Source organism: Dermacentor silvarum, chromosome 3 (genome assembly GCF_013339745.2).
Source record: "Dermacentor silvarum isolate Dsil-2018 chromosome 3, BIME_Dsil_1.4, whole genome shotgun sequence".
NCBI classification, from domain to species: domain Eukaryota; kingdom Metazoa; phylum Arthropoda; class Arachnida; order Ixodida; family Ixodidae; genus Dermacentor; species Dermacentor silvarum.
Window position 1 is genome coordinate 1,551,912 of NC_051156.1, and position 15,922 is coordinate 1,567,833.

Genomic DNA, 15,922 nt, shown 5'->3' on the forward strand with positions numbered 1-15,922 from the left:
TTTGTTCTGTTTTTACGGCCACACGTTTTCCCTGCAACTCAATGTCAGGATCGGGGTGCAGACCCCTCTTTCTGGAGAAAAGGACGCAGGTGGTCTTTGTGGGATAAGGCTAAATCCATTCTCATCTGCCCACTTAGACACCTTGTTCAGACCAAACTGAATCTGCCGCTCACAGACTGCAAGATTGCACGAGGCGAAACCTATCTGTACATCATCGACGTATGCAGAGTAAAACATGTTTCTTGGGATGTACAGACGCAAAGAACTCATTTTTACGATAAAGAGAGTGCAACTCAGCACCCCGCCCTGTGACACTCCAGTTTCCTGCACAAATGGTCTTGATACAGCATTTCCCACACGAACACGGAATGTGCGATTAGATAAATAACTTTCTATGACATTTAACATGTTACCACGTATACCAACGTGTGAGAGGTCTCTAAGTATTCCAAACCGCCACGTGGTATCGTAGGCTTTTTCCATATGAAGGGATACAGACAGAAAGAACTGTTTATGGGCAAAAGCTTCACGAATTTGCGTCTCAATACGTATTAGATGGTCGGCGGTGGATCGACCCTCTCGAAACCCGCATTGGTACGGGTCAAGCAGTTTGTTTGATTCGAGGAAGTCTGCGGTTTATCATTTTTTCGAACAGTTTGCAGAGACAGGTTGTTAGTGCTATAGGCCGGTAACTTGAAACAGACGATGGGTCCTTGCCCTGCTTCAGTATAGGAATGACAATGGCCTCTTTCCAGGCAGAGGGGATCTCGCCGGAGGTCCATATAGCATTGTATAGGGAGAGCAGAGTTTTCTTTGTTTCATGGGGAAGGTGTTTCAGCATTTCATAAGCTATGCGGTCAGGGCCTGGGGCAGACTTGTTGCAGCAACTAAGCGATGCATACAGCTCAGCAATGCCGAATGGCTGGTTGTATGCCTCGTGTTCGTTACATTTTCTTTCTAGTTTCTGTTTTTCTATTCTAGCCTTGTGTCTTTTAAATGTTTGGGAATAATGGGATGAGCTGGCCACATGTTCAAAATGTGCTCCCAGGCAGTAAGCTTGTTCTTCCAGACTGTCGCCTTGTGTGTTAACCAACGGGAGTGAATAAGTTTGTAGCCCTTTTATCTTATTAACTTTCTTCCAGACTCTGCCCTCATCTGTATACGAGTTGATGCCTGATAAAAACTTCTCCCAACTCTCTCTCCTGGCCTGTCGACGCGTTCTTCTGCCCTGCGATTTTATCTTCTTAAAATTGACAAGATTCTCCGCAGTTGGGGAGTCCCGTAGCAAGCCCCACGCTTTGTTCTGTTTCCTACGAGCGTTCCGACATTCGTCGTTCCACCATGGGACACGGCGTTTGCAGGTCGCACCACTTATTTTAGGTATACATTCAGAGGCGGCATCAATTATAAAAGATGTAAGATACTCGACAGCAGCATCAATTCCCAGCGAAGATATGTCAGACCACGAGATACTACTTGTATGACTTTGGAATTTCTCCCAATCTGCCGTATCCAACTTCCAGCGATGTGCCTGTGGTGGTTCGTTTTGTATAGTGGTGATCTCAGCAGTATCGGGAAGTAGTCACTCCCGTAAGGATTTTTTATAACTTCCCATTTAAGCTCAGCAAATATAGATGGGGAAGCTACACTGAGATCAATGGAAGAAAACGTTTTGTTTGCGAGATTGCAGTTGGTGGGTTCCTTCTTATTCGGGAGACACGCACCAGAGGAGAAAAGAAATTGTTCGATTAGGCGTCCTCGTGCATCGATACGCGTGTCGCCCCACAAGCTGCTGTGTGCATTGAAATCGGCAAGAACGTGGTAAGGTTCTGGTAATTCATCTATAAATGACTGAAATTCGTGCTTGTGTAAAGGATAATGTGGGGGTATGTAGAGCGAACAAACGGTTATGAGCTTACCCAGAAGTACAGCACGAACGGCTACCGCCTCAAGTGCCATATTGAGTGGAAGTTGCTGACAGGCTACACTTCTGTCGAGTATGAGGGCCACACCACCAGATGATGCGGCAGAATCCTCGCGGTCTCTTCTGAAAACAATATTCTGACGTAGGAAGTTGGTGTTTCTGGAGTTTAGGTGTGTTTCTTGAACACACAGCACCTTTGGATTGAATTTATTGATAAGTTCTTGGATGTCGTCTAGGTTGTGGATTAGTCCCCTAACATTCCACTGCATTATTGTGTTCATGTTTGAGGAAAATGAAAGGTGCTGTGTGTCTCAAAAGGGAGGAGAGTAACTTACTTTACAGAGCCTTTGTTAGGCCCTGTAATTGGTGTTTTGTCTTTTATTGCGATAGCAATTATATGGACACTCAAAAGCAGATTTCTGCCGTCGGCGTCGCCGTCGCCGTCGTCGTGAGGTTCCGTATGACGTCATTTGGAGAAGAAATCGTCGCCGCGCGCCGAACGCTGTATATGCGAGTGAAAGGGCGCGAGGGGCGCGTCTTTCACGGGGAGTGAACGCACGGCGGAGAACAAACGCGCGTTCTGCGCCGTGCTCGCTTAAGGGCTGCAGAAGTAGGCGTCTCTGTTCTCCTTCACAATCACCATGTATGTAGAGCAAACGCGCCTTCTTCCGACGAGCGAGAGGCCGTGGGGGAGGGGGAGGGAAGGGAGGCGACGTTTAGCTGCGGCACGCAGTGCCTATTTATATCAGAGGCTCCGGCAACAGTCACCAACGCCGCACGCATTTTGAGCGAACGCGGGCAAAACGCCGATGGCGTCGACAACAGTTGTGCATGTTGCCGATGCTGCTGCATGTCCAAGTTTATACAGCTGATAAAGCTAATATCATTACTTCGTATAGCTCTCTACAAGTTTGCTATCGCAATTGATGCTTCGCCTTTCAGGTGAAACTGCGACAACTTTTTTTTATTGCGATAGCAATTATATGGACACTCCAAAGCAGATTTCTGCCGTCGGCGTCGCCGTCGCCGTCACCGTCGCCTTGAGTTTCCGTATGACGTCAATGGAGATGAAATCGTCGCCGCGCGCCGCCGAACGCTGTATGTGCGAGTGAAAGGGCGCGAGGGACGCGCGCTTTCACGGGGAGTGAACGCACGGCGGAGAACAAACGCGCGTTCTGTGCCGTGCTCCCTTAAGGGCTGCAGAAGTAGGCGTCTCTTTCCTCCTTTACCATCACCATATATGTAGAGCAAACGCGCCTTCTTCTGAAGTTGGCCTTCCATCTCGGCCTGATACGTGCCGCCTATGCCTGCCGGTTTTGCTTCGCCCAGCCATGGCGACTCCACTCTATCCCTTCTTTCGCTCCCACTTACCCCTCCCCGTTGGCGCTGAGCCGTGCTCCCTCAAGGGCTGCAGAAGATAGCGTCAACCTTTCCCTTTCCCTCAAGAACCACTTATCATTCTTCTGAAGCAGGAAGGGCCATGGGGGGGAGGGGGAGGGAAGGGAGGCGACGTTTAGCTGCGGCACCAAGTGCCTATTTATATCAGAGGCTCCGGCCGCAGTCACCAACGCCGCACGCATTTTGTGCGAACGCGGGCAAAACGCCGACGGCGTCGACAACAGTTATGCGTGTTGCTGGTGCTGATGCATGTCCAAGTTTATACAGCTGATAAAGCTACTATCATTACTCCGTATAGCTCTCTACAAATTTGCTATCGCAATTGATGCTTCGCCTTTCAGGTGAAACTGCGACAACTTTTTGGAGCGGTCGAGAGAACCTCGCCGCTCCATCGACGCTACTAGCGCCGTTTGGCTTGGACTGGTGTCCATAGCCTCTTGCGAGGCACTGGACACCCGCTCCAGAGAGCGATGTGTGCGTCGCGTAGACTTCATCTCGAGCGACGAAGTCTTCGTCCCCACCGGTCCGGAGGTCGACAGGACCCCTGGGGCCTCTGCGGTGCCCTGGCTGCTGCCGGAGCTTGTAGAGGCCACTGGTGTGGAGAGTTTGAGAGATGGCAGGGCAGCGTTGGCTGCTCCCACCTTAGGGGCGGGTGGCGTTGCCCTCGGCACGCTAGGCGTGGTCCGGGCTGCCGCCAGATGCCGTTGTGGTGCCGCCCCCCGTTGCACCACTTCGGCGAAAGATGTTTTGAGCAAGAATAAAGAGGAGATACGTTGTCGTGCTTCACGGAATGTTATGTTCTCCTTCACTTTTACAGTAATGATTTTTTATTGCGATAGCAATTATATGGACACTCAAAAGCAGATTTCTGCCGTCGGCGTCGCCGTCGCCGTCGGCGTCACCGTCGCCGTCGCCGTGAGGTTCCGTATGACGTCATTTGGAGATGAAATCGTCGCCGCGCGCCGAACGCTGTATGTGCGAGTGAAAGGGCGCGAGGGGCGCGTCTTTCACGGGGAGTGAACGCACGGCGGAGAACAAACGCGCGTTCTGCGCCGTGCTCGCTTAAGGGCTGCAGAAGTAGGCGTCTCTTTTCTCCTTTACAATCACCATATATGTAGAGCAAACGCGCCTTCTTCGGACGCGCGAGAGGCCGTGGGGGAGGGGGAGGGAAGGGAGGCGACGTTTAGCTGCGGCACCAAGTGCCTATTTATATCAGAGGCTCCAGCAACAGTCACCAACGCCGCACGCATTTTGAGCTAACGCGGGCAAAACGCCGATGGCGTCGACAACAGTTCTGCGTGTTGTTGCTACCAAAGCCGCTCACCTTACTTCGTATGACATTGCTGTGTTGCTATCGCATTCATTGCTTCGCCCTTAGGGCGAAACTGTGACATTTTTTTTATTGCAATAGCAATTATATGGACACTCAAAAGCAGATTTCTGCCGTCGGCGTCACCGTCGCCGTCGCCGTGAGGTTCCGTATGACGTCAATGGAGATGAAATCGTCGCCGAGCGCCGAACGCTGTATGTGCGAGTGAAAGGGCGCGAGGGGCGCGCGCTTTCACGGGGAGTGAACGCACGGCAGAGAACAAACGCGCGTTCTGCGCCGTGCTCCCTTAAGGGCTGCAGAAGTAGGCGTCTCTTTCCTCCATTACAATCACCATATATGTAGAGCAAACGCGCCTTCTTCCGACGCACGAGAGGCCGTGGGGGAGGGAAGGGAGGCGACGTTTAGCTGCGGCACAAAGTGCCTATTCATATCAGAGGCTCCGGCAACAGTCACCAACGCCGCACGCATTTTGAGCGAACGCGGTCAAAACGCCGACGGCGTCGACAACAGTTCTGCGTGTTGCCGGTGCTGATGCATGTCCAAGTTTATACAGCTGATAAAGCTAATATCATTACTCCGTATAGCTCTCTACAAATTTGCTATCGCAATTGATGCTTCGCCTTTCAGGTGAAACTGCGACAACTTTTTTCTTTATTCCAGACTGGACAAGCTCTGGAGTATGCAGGGTGACTGTCATCGCAGTTAGCACAATGTACCTCGTCATTATTGCAATCGTCAGAAGAGTGACCGGTTGCGCCGCACTTGGCGCACATAAGCTGCCCTCGGCAGCTCTGGGATGCGTGACTAAATCTTTGACATTTGAAGCAACGTCGCGGGTTCGGAATGTATGGTCGAACATGAAGTTTTACGTAGCCGGTTTCAAGAGTCTCGGGTAAAGTAGTTGAACTGAAAGTGAGTATTAAATGCTTTGTTGGGATTTCGTTGTCTATCCGTCTGATTTTGATGCGCTGCACATGGATTACCCCTCGGTCCTTCCATCCATCCAGGAGTTCTTCTTCATTCAATGTCATTAGGTCTTCGTCTGATAATACACCTTTTACTGTGTTCATTGTTCGATGTGCGCTTACAGAAACAGGGATGTTACCAAAGGCTACGAGGTGTGCGAGTTTGTTGTATTGTTTCTTGTCTTTTAGTTCGAGGAGCAAATCTCCGGTTGCCATCTTTGTCTTTTAGGCACTTGGCCACAAGAAATGGGGAAATTGCTCTAGCTTTCGTAGATGGTTGCTCACAGTGAAGGACGTGAAATTTCGGGAAAGTTTCTTTGTTTTTGGGCCAGAATAGCGAGGTTGCGTCAGTGCGTACCCTTTTCGAGGAACGATCGGTTGTAAAAGGGTTTGAGGATCCCATGGAAAGAAGTGGTTTATTCGGCAACGGCGTCTGCCACCCACCACGGAGCCCAACAAGGGGACGTGGTAGAACATGTAAACAAGTCTGCACAGCGCCAGAAGTATGCCGTTACTATAACCTAATATGGTATACCCAAGGTAGGACAGCCACACCAGGTTACCCCTTGCCGCCAGGAAAAGTCGAAGTGAATGGAAAAGATGAGAAGACAGGAAAGATTAAAAGTGATAGGGAAAGACGAAGATTGGAGAGAGAGCCAGGAATAGGCAACTACCGATTTCCCCCGGGTGGGTCAGTCCGGGGGGGGGGGGGGGGCCGTCTACGTGAAGCGGAGGCCAAAGAGGTGTGTTGCCTCCGCCGGGGGGCCATAACGGTCCAGACACCCGGCATCGGCTCAACCCCCAGGATCCTGTTTTCCCCGGACACGGCTAAGCCGCGCACGGCTACACGCGGGAGGGTCCGACCCCCGTGTGCTCGGGTCCGTGGTGTCGCAACACACCAAACGCCTGCTTACGCAGACGCCCCTGCGGGACCTTTTTTGACACAGGTGACAAGCATACTGCGTTCAAATTTCATTGTTAACACTGGCAAAAGAAAGTGCTAATGAATGAAAGCCATATGTGCTACATTATAACCTCATTTTAGTCAATCTAAGATAAGTACGAGATAAGGAAAATAAAACAAACTGCAGCGAAGCAGTGTTATGATGTAAGATGAAAAACTAGTTTTTTTTCAGTAAAGTTGGAATAAGGAAAACACACTCCTCGGAATTATACTTCACCTATGTCCTCTCATTACACATAATTAACACCCTTGCTAGGCTCCAACATTGTACTTTATAATAAAATTTATACCATGCCAACTGTGCTGGTAAGTTTTATCAACATTTTTTGGGACAGTAGATAAAAATACAGTATATAGCCACAGCCACTGATCTCCCTAACAATGTCCTGCTTGCTGGTCATTATTGGGCTTAAATTTTAATTGAAGCCAATGGTGTCGCTATTAGTCCTGGGTTTTAGCTTCAACTGTGCATCTTGTGTTTCGTTTGCACGATCAGCAATTTCAAACTACGTTGCAGTAAACAGTCCCTTATCATTGCACTTGGTGTATATGGTCCTGTCTCCCAGTCCAAGGACCTCCAGGACACTCAAGGGTGAAGCTTATGCAGCACTGCCTACACACAACCTAGCGACACCTTGAACAGCAAGGCATACTATGGTGAGGATAATACTCAACCACTACAATTTTTACATACTTGTTTCCTTAGGTAACTGCAAGTGAAGTAGCATATATTTTCGTGCCAGCTGTTTAATAGCTGAAGCAAAATAAATGTCGATCAGTGAACTGCACGTGGACACTAACATTTATGATCTTGGCAACCATCTAATTAAAACCTGAAACATTCATATTCGTCCGCAGTGGTATGTGTTTCCTCAGGATTTGCATTAAACACCAATTAGCGGCCAATAATCCTTTTTCAATTTCTCTTTTCCATTCAAATGACACAATAACTAGAAGACCAACATGTTTTTCACAATTTTCTATGCTCTTTATTTGGTCGATCGGTCACAATGAGCCGTGATATATGAGCTTAGTATATTTTGCCCACTCAAACTAAAACACTCCTGTGAAACATCTCTCATTGAGCTATGCGACATTGGCCTCTTTTGTGTTAGTTGTTTTGTACTTTTACCTTTCTTGTCTGGGCCCAGATGGGCCTGCAGTATTTAGCAAATAAGTAATCAAACAAAATTAAGTGGTACTAGGAAGCTCGTGTGGATGGCAGTTTTATGCCCCCACAGTTTTTAAGTTCACAAAAGTGTAAATTGAAACCGTCGTGAGCCAGGTAATGACCTAAAATTAAGCATTATATTCTTCTTAGCTTGCGCAAGAGTGTATGCTTCAACAATTAAGTACTTTGTTCTGCGTACGTGCTTTGTGTCATGTTGGTCGCTCATGCACCTGTTACAGCGCGTGATATTTTGCAGCCACATCCAGAAGAATACACGCCTAAAAAGGCCTTTATGAGGCATGAAGTATGGCGTTAAACAATTACAAACTGCGACCAAGAAGAAGATGAAGACTCTACGGCAATCCCATCAACGGCTTTTTCAAAAGGTTGCTCATCTCGAAGCTGTCATAGAAGATTTATCTGACAATCGCATTCTATGAAATGAGGATGTCGCCATATTACAGAGTCTTGGTGGGGCAAAAAAGACTTGCTCATGCGTCAACTGCCACATAAGTCTGGTGCCAGCAATGTCACGCGCGTACTCGCCAGAGCTCAGGCAATTTGCACTGACTTTGCATTTTATTCCCCTAGAGCATACAGATATGTACGAGCTGTTTTCAACATATGCCTCCCTCATCAAAAGACGCTGTGTAAATGATACCAATCCATTGATATGGCTGCTGGCTTTTCAAAAGAGGCAATGACTGCATTGGCTATCACGGTAAAGCACGGGTCTCCGCATTATGCATTCTGGTTGTGGATGAGATGGCCATTCAGGGAAGTGGTGTGGGTTGGGAAAAGCTTCCATAGATATGTTGACATGGACATTGATGTCAATGATGACAGCTTTCCAGTTGCCAAATATGCATTTGTTTTATTGCTTTTTGCAATCAATGGCAGACGGAAGCTGCCGATTGGCTACTTTCTAGTGCATGGCGTTGGTGGTGAGCAGAGACGCAATTTGGTGCTGCAAGCTTCTAGCTTCACTCGCGAAAAAGGTGCACACATTGTGAGTTTCACCTGCGATGGCACTGCAGCGAATTTGTCATTGCTGCACAGCCTTGGCTGCAAGATGGACCTGACTGAGCTGGATGATTCTTTTCCGCATCCAGTGACAAAAAAAGCTTCTCTTTGCCCTGTTGGATCCCTAGCTGTCGCATGTTGAAGCTACTACGGCACACACTGTTTGATAAAAAGGCTATTGTGATACGAACAGACAGTTCATATTGTTGAAACACATTGATGAGCTTCATGAAATCCAGTACACAGAGGGCATACATCTGGCAAACAAACTTAGACAAGCACATATTACCTTGAAAAACCAGCCCAGGAAAGTCTCATTGTTGGCTCAAACGTTTAGTCAATCAGTAGCAGATGCTCTTAGTGACTGCAGAGCTTAAAAAAATTCTAAATTTTCAGATTCCTTGCGAACAGAAGAGTTTATAAGACAGGTCAACAACGCCTTTGAAATTTTAAATTCAAGACATCCAAGTCAAGAAGAATAGAAAAGACCACTGTGCCCTGAAAATGTGGCTCCTGTCACTGCGTATATCAAAGAATTGATGGCCTACTTTTGCACGCTTAAAGAGTCTGCAGCTGGTAAACTAATGAGAGGGACCAACCAAAAGACAGGCTTCATTCGCTTTGTCGTGTGCTTAGACAACCGTCTATACAACCACTTGGTTACAGAAAATGCCCTATTGGCATATCTTCCGACTTCCAAGATCAGTCAGGACCACCTCGAGTTACTTTTTGCTGCAATAAAATAATTTGGGGGCTGCAATGACAACCCAACAGCAAAGCAGTTTGCAGCAGCATTGAAGCTTCTGATAGTTCGTAATGAGGTCAAGGACATTGATGGCGGAAATTGCTTTCTATTGGACCACATCGAAATTCTCTTTGTACGCTCCTCTTAAAAAACCATACGCCATCGATGAAATGAACCTCACTGCCCCTCAGAGAAGCCCTGCAGCCAGTGAACCACTCACAGAAGCAATTTTACAGGATCATGGTTACTCTGCTGACCTACGCAGGGTGTAAGCTTGGGTGCTGCGGCTCGCAGTACCGGAAGAATTGGTACATAAGTTTCCTCGTGGGTGAATTATGTTCATGATGGCCCACACAATTATTTCCTTTATCCATCAACTTCAGCTGTCCCACCAGGTTTTATGTTAAGGTATTTGTTTTTATTGCGATAGCAATTATATGGACACTCAAAAGCAGATTTCTGCCGTCGGCGTCGCCGTCGCCGTCGGCGTCGCCGTCGCCGTCGCCGTCGCCGTCGCCGTGAGGTTCCGTATGACGTCATTTGGAGATGAAATCGTCGCCGCGCGCCGAACGCTGTATGTGCGAGTGAAAGGGCGCGAGGGGCGCGTCTTTCACGGGGAGTGAACGCACGGCGGAGAACAAACGCGCGTTCTGCGCCGTGCTCGCTTAAGGGCTGCAGAATTAGGCGTCTCGTTTCTCCTTTACAATCACCATATATGTAGAGCAAACGCGCCTTCTTCAGACGCGCGAGAGGCCGTGGGGGAGGGGGAAGGAAGGGACGCGACGTTTAGCTGCGGCACCAAGTGCCTATTTATATGAGAGGCTCCAGCAACAGTCACCAACGCCGCACGCATTTAGAGCTAACGCGGGCAAAACGCCGATGGCGTCGACAACAGTTCTGCGTGTTGTTGCTACCAAAGCCGCTCACCTTACTTCGTATGAGATTGCTGTGTTGCTATCGCATTCATTGCTTCGCCCTTAGGGCGAAACTGTGACATTTTTTGAGTTACATTGTAAAGTGCATATATTGTTCGAGAGCATTGTATGCAGATGTCAAACTTTTAGAATAAGGCATCACATTATCCCTCTATAAATTTTGCAAGTACTTGTTTGTTGTCTTGCTGAATGCTGTAGCTTGAATCACCTGCGTGCAAATTATGCTTAAATAATTTTTCAGTTCAGCCCAAGCTAAACAGTGTGGACAATGACGGTAGGTTAGCTAGAATACCTTTCACTAGAGTAAACTGTGTGATGACATGGACATGCTGTGAATGCTCTCAATGGATTATGGGTGAGCTAAGTACACTCTTGAGGATGACAATGTGTTTTTAATGTTTATCCTGTATGTCTTTTACCTGACCTTTGTGGAAATTTGCCACTGTCACCTGGAATACCGCTGGTTTTACTATTTTTGAAATAATTTAATGTGCTCACCCTGGTCATTTGCTTTACAATAGCCTTTTATGATGCCAGATTCACTATAACCACAAACATTTGGTGTATACCACTCAATGAGTGTTTTAAATACCGTGACATATTCATTAATTTGAGGTTCACAAATTCACAACGTAATAGAGCCGTCGCCTCTTAATTTTGCGGTGTGTTGGCTCATCTTCGACGGCGCAAATTTTTTTGTAGGTATGTGATACAGCATAAGCTTTGTTGTACATTTTACTTGCAGCCCAATGCATTGTATTTTAATGTGGACATACTTAGTTTGTGGGTCGGACCTGACATCAATTCTTTCAACTTTCACTTTGTGAACTACCACTCTTCTTTTTTCGATTTCTGCATATGTATTGCTTACTTTTCGGACAAACACAATCACAGAAGCCTTTCGATGTTTGTGAGGACAGCGCAGATATAAATATTATACAAATATAGCCCTGTATTGAAAGTGTTGCATACAAGGCAGTGTAAGCAAAACTGCAGCTACATTCAAGGACAGCTGATCCCATTGACCAGTTTTATTAAAGGTATCAATACTACGTGTGATATAGTTTACTTTGTATAACATCATTATACAAATGCCCTGTGGCATACAAGTATGCTAATACTGATACCGAAGAGCAGTGGCACAATAAGTTTTCCTACTTGCTGTTTATAATTTTCTTTTGTGTATTATCTTTGCAATGTACTTCATTTAAATTACAAATGTGGCTTCCTTCTGTATTTGTATGAAATCTTCTGGCTTCTATAGGTGCAATAAACATTGAATAAAGAACGAAACAATTACTGTTATCATAAAAAATATGCTTTCTATTGTACATGCAAGTACACCAGCAACACAATGAATCCACAAGTGCAAATGAATGCTGATATTTTTCCCTTGCCGCTACTAGCACAGAAAGAAGGGTTCCCCTGGCAGTGTTTTATTCTAGGACATAATTAGGCTGTGGAGCTATACTCGCATTCGAAAACAGCTGAATAAACTCTAGATAATGCACAAATTCCGTACGTTTGCTTTATTATATAACGAAAATTGATCCCCGAGGCGCCTCTCAACAGCGTCGTCGCACCACACAATCTTGGAAAATAGTGCACGTAAATCTGAATAAACGGCGACCACTTCGACGTTTAAAATGCAGGCTAATGCTATTTATTTCTCTCAAAATAAAACACGCACACCAGAGCCGTTTATTAAGCGAAAATGCGACAAAAAAGTGTCCCTCAAAACATCTCGTTTCTTCCTAGGTGCAAGAGAGCGGGACAAAAATTATTTCACTCAAAATAAAACACGCACACCAGCCTTTTATTAAGCGAAAATGCGACAGTAAAGAAATTTTCCCTCAACACATCTCGTTTGTTTCTAGGTGCAAGACAGCGGAACGAAAATTAGCAAGATAATACGCACCACAGCTTAAGGTGCACAACAGCTCATTTGATGATACTTGAGTACGTGGGAAAAATAGACCACACTCGGGCGTCTGGACGGGTTTCGAGCCGCGAGCGCTGGCAACTCCACTAACCGCGGTGGTAAGCGCAAGTGAGGCCTTGAAAAGTTTCTGTCTTCACGATTCAGGTGCCCCAGACTTGCTCCACGTTTCAAGGCATCGCATTTGAAGCGAAGAACGACGCGCGCAGTAGCAGAAAACCACTACCCGCATACGGGCCTCCAAGCCTGTGACGGCAGGTGCCACTAATAGTTACCACGTACCAAACAATCACGAATGCTCCGGCAACCTTGTGGGCCTATTCCTACCCAAAAGGTACTACGCACGGGGCCCCTGAGAGAGGGAGGGGCGGCTTCAGAGGAGGTTGGCTTGCCGAGGCTAGCGAAATCACGTGACACTCCTTCCCAGTATTCTTTACCTCCGTGATTCCGACACACATACCTACTGAGAGAGGCTCAATTGTATATGATTCGTGGCCCAGGTTGTTTGTAAAACCGGATACCCTACTGCTGATGATTAAATCTAAAGGCCGAGTGACCCAAGTTGTCTATTAGGGCACATACCCAGTGGAACTTACAGTGTAGTCCATGTTGTTGTGTTGAGGGCGAGCGAGCAACTAGCGGCAGCTGCATGCGTGAAGTCCGCTGAGGAGGCAGAAAAGCTCCCATGAAAAAAAAAAGCCCGACCCAACCTCTTCCCTCAAACAGAAACTTAACAACACACAATAACAACACACTATATCAACGGATCAACACTATATACAATATATACAGCCCTGCAGTGGAGGTCTGTAGGGTGTGTACAAGAGGGTTTTCGCGTACATCCTCCATTTGTACGCAGCCTTCGGGGCCGGGCTTTTAACCCGTCCCACTGCAGCACAGTCGCGCAACCCCCAAGCCACTGCGCCACCCCGAAGGGTGTGAGTGTAGGGTTTCTGCTATCTTATACGATTTGCGATCAGGTGATGGCAGAAGCGGGAAGCAAGGCTGAGTAAGGTGATATATATTGCCACATGGTGTGGCACAGCGAGGGGACTGAAGAAAGAAGAGAACGAGGTTCGCCTCGGCATCGCGCGTCGACGCTTACGCTTGCCTGGATTCTTATTCAGCTTGTTTTCTGTAGCAGAGTATACGCTACAATTTGGTGGAGCTGGCTGGGTACGCTCAACTTATGGAGGAGACCCCAGTGGGCAGCAAGAACCTCGCCCCACAATTGGAGCTGACTCCAGTTCACCGCACAAGCTGGCGAATCCGAGGCCTCGCCCCAGAATTTGGAAACCCACTACCACATATCGATGACTCTTTAGACAGGTTGCAGCGAGCTAAGTATTTTTCGTCTCTCGATCTCAAGAGCGGTTACTGGTAACTTGAGGAAGGTGAACGAGACAGCGAAAAAAACAGCTTTCGTCACTCCAGATGGCCTTTACGAATTCAGAGTACTTCCTTTCGGTCTCTGTTCGGCACCAGCTGCTTTCCAGCGAATGATGGACAGCGTTCTCACTGGTCTGAAGTGGCAAAGCTGCCTCGTCTACCTCGACGACGTGGTTGTTTTTTCGGCGACATTTGACGACCACCTGAAACGACTGCGGCAAGTTCTCGAAGCCATCCGATCGGCTAACCTCACCCTTAAGCCCCAGAAGTGTCATTTCGGCTACAAGGAGCTGATGTTTCTGGGACACGTCGTCAGCGCGGAAGGCGTTAGCCCCGCTCCCGCGAAAACTGCCGCTGTAGCCACGTTTCCAACACCAACCGACAAGAAGGGTGTCCGACGCTTCCTCGGTCTTTGCGCATACTACCGGCGTTTCATCGAAAATTTTTCGAAGATGGCGGAGCCGCTGACTCGCCTCACGAGGGACGATGTATCGTTCGTCTGGGCCTCAGGGCAAGAGACTGCTTTCACCGAGCTTCGACAGCGTCTGGCGTCAGCACCAGTTTTGGCCCACTTTGACGAGGAGGCGGAGAAGGAAGTTCATACAGACGCCAGTAACGTTGGTCTTGGTGCGGTGCTTGTACAACGGCAGCAAAGCATTGAAAGAGTGATCGCATATGCAAGTCGCACGCTATCGCGTGCAGAGAGCAACTACACCACCACAGAGAAAGAGTGTCTTGCCGTCGTATGGGCACTAGCCAAATTTCGCCCTTATCTCTACGGCTGCCCATTTAACGTGGTAACCGATCATCACTCGTTATGATGGCTTGCAAATCAGCGGGACCCTTCTGGACGACTGGCACGGTGGAGTGTACGTTTGCAGGAGTACGCCGTGGCCATCGTGTACAAGTCGGGCAGCATACACGAAGACGCTGACGCACTCTCGCGCGCCCCTATCGACGCAACCGACCAAGATATTGAGGACGACGGCGCTTTCCTTGGGGTCGTAAACGTCACTGATTTGTCCTCACCGGCGCGCGCAGACGACGTACTACGGCCTATATTCGAACATCTGGAACGATGAAACCCATGAATACCGTGGCATATCGCTCGAGGATTGCCGTCTTTTTGTTTACGAGATGGCGTCGTGTATAAGAAGAACTCCGCTGCCAGCAATAAGACCTACCTTTTGGTTGTTCCAGCAGACCTCCGTGCCGAAGTTTTGTTCGGCTGTCATGACGAGCCTCTGCCTGGCCATTTGGGTTTTACGCGAACGCTTGATAGAGTGCGCAAATCCTACTACTGGCCGAAACTTGCCGAGTTTGTTAAGCGGTACGTCCAAGCCTGCCGTGAATGACAGCGCTGAAAGTCGCCAGCTGTGAAGCCTGCGGGATTGCCGAATCCGATTGACCCACCTGGCAAACCTTTCCACCAGATCGGCATGGATCTTCTGCGCCCGTTTCCACTGTCAACTTCTCGCAACAGGTGGATAATGGTCGCCACAGATTGTTTGACGCGGTATGCTGAGACAAAGGCGCTGCCTCGAGGCACAGCTTCCGAGGTTGCCCAGTTTTTTATACAGAGAATCGTCCTACGGCAAGGCGCCCCATCGCACGTCATCACAGACCGAGGCAAAGCCTTTACGGCACAGCTCATTGAAGACGTTTTTAAACTCAGCTACACGACCCACCGAAGGACAACTGCCTATCATCCGCAGACAAACGGCTCGACCGAACGATTGAACAAAACGATGACTGACATGATGTCTATGTACGTAGACGTACAGCACAAGACATGGGATGAGACACTCGCTTACGTAACGTTTGCCTATAACACCGCTACGCAAGAAACAACACGCTTCACGCAGTTTTACCTCGTTTACGGCCGTGAAGTGCAGATTATGTTAGACGCAATGCTGCCGTGCGACGACATCGATCATCAACACGCTTCACGCAGTTTTACCTCGTTTACGGCCGTGAAGTGCAGATTATGTTAGACGCAATGCTGCCGTGCGACGACATCGATCATCTCAATCTCGACCAAGATGCCGAACTGTTCGTGCAACGCGCGGAAGAAGCCCGTCAGCTTGCCCGAGTGCACATAAAGAAACAACAGAGCATTGATGCGCACCGTTACGATCT